Genomic DNA, 1,920 nt, shown 5'->3' on the forward strand with positions numbered 1-1,920 from the left:
TGTAAAATCCCTGTGTTAAATTGTAGCCCATAGTCCAATAAATAATCTGTAAAAAGTTCAACTTCCTACCTCAAATACTTTGTGAGGAAAGACGTAATTTATAAGCGGTATTTTAACATTGCAAGTATAGGGCGTTCCGGAGCCCCTTAATGTCACGTTTATAGAAGGAGGAGGAGGATGGGAAGGAGATTAGTGTCCAACGTCTCGACAACACCGAGGTCATTAGAGACTGAATACAAGCTCAGACTAGGGAAGGACTAGAAGGATGTCGGCCGTGCCCTTTCAAAGAAACGATTCCTGAATTTGCCTTAAGCGATTCAGGAAAATCACGAGAAAGCTGTATCTGGATGGCCAGACGAGGGTCTGAACCGTCGTCCTCCCGAATGCGAGTCCAGTGTGCTAACTACCGAACTACTTCCCCTGGTGTCATGCTTATAGTAATGTACTATGAACATTTGTCAGGCCGTAATCCTCTCTTTTTGCATTGCTACTAGTTCATCTCAGGCCAACGGCCTTGCCGCAGTGGTAACACCGGTTCCCGTCAGATCACCGAAGTTAAGCGCTGTCGGGCTTGGCTAGCAGTTGGATGGGTGACCATCCGGTCTGCCGAGCGCTGTTGGCAAGCGGGGTGCACTCAGCCCTTATGAGACAAACTGAGGAGCTACTTGATTGAGAAGTAGTGGCTCCGGTCTCGGAAACTGACATACGGGCGGGAGAGCGGTGTGCTGACCACATGCCTTTCCATATCCGCATCCAGTGACGCCTATGGGCTGAGGATGACACGGCGGCCACGCGGTACCTTTATACCTTCATGGCCTGTGCTTGAGGAGTTTTTTTTTTACTAGTTCATGTAGAGAGCGTAGAATGTCTGAATTCAGGACATTGTTAAAGAGCTTTAAGTTTTGCGTAACCAGCACCTTGAGTGGCATCTTGGGCCAGTACAACATAGTGTGGTCGTACCAATAATCGTAGTTGGTTAATCCACAAATCGTACGGTTTATTATTATTCCGCTGCCTTGTGATACTATTCCACTCAAACATGTTGGCTTCCCGTGTTTGTAACAGTTTAATATCAGTACTACTGGTCAAAAAATTGAGTAGACTCAGTGTGTGCCAACTGTGTGGAAGCGTGGACATGGCGTTAACGCTTTACTTTGAAGTCCAGTCCCTTCAGTTTTTCTCAGGAATAACTGAATCTTGCATGTCTGTACGCTAGTCTACACTCCTGGAAATGGAAAAAAGAACACATTGACACCGGTGTGTCAGACTCACCATACTTGCTCCGGACACTGCGAGAGGGCTGTACAAGCAATGATCACACGCACGGCACAGCGCACACACCAGGAACCGCGGTGTTGGCCGTCGAATGGCGCTAGCTGCGCAGCATTTGTGCACCGCCGCCGTCAGTGTCAGCCAGTTTGCCGTGGCATATGGAGCTCCATCGCAGTCTTTAACACTGGTAGCATGCCGCGACAGCGTGGACGTGAACCGTATGTGCAGTTGACGGACTTTGAGCGAGGGCGTATAGTGGGCATGCGGGAGGCCGGGTGGACGTACCGCCGAATTGCTCAACACGTGGGGCGTGAGGTCTCCACAGTACATCGATGTTGTCGCCAGTGGTCGGCGGAAGGTGCACGTGCCCGTCGACCTGGGACCGGACCGCAGCGACGCACGGATGCACGCCAAGACCGTAGGATCCTACGCAGTGCCGTAGGGGACCGCACCGCCACTTCCCAGCGAATTAGGGTATCGGCGAGGACCATTCGCAACCGTCTCCATGAAGCTGGGCTACGGTCCCGCACACCGTTAGGCCGTCTTCCGCTCACGCCCCAACATCGTGCAGCCCGCCTCCAGTGGTGTCGCTACAGGCGTGAATGGAGGGACGAATGGAGACGTGTCGTCTTCAGCGATGAGAGTCGC

General features: G+C 51.8%; 1 pseudogene; it reads left to right on the forward strand.

Moving 5' to 3' along the window:
* Positions 1–504: 504 nt before the first annotated feature.
* On the forward strand, positions 505–622 carry LOC126164099 (5S ribosomal RNA; annotated as a pseudogene).
* The last annotated feature ends 1,298 nt before the right edge of the window (positions 623–1,920 follow it).

Source organism: Schistocerca cancellata, chromosome 2 (genome assembly GCF_023864275.1).
Source record: "Schistocerca cancellata isolate TAMUIC-IGC-003103 chromosome 2, iqSchCanc2.1, whole genome shotgun sequence".
Lineage (NCBI taxonomy): Eukaryota > Metazoa > Arthropoda > Insecta > Orthoptera > Acrididae > Schistocerca > Schistocerca cancellata.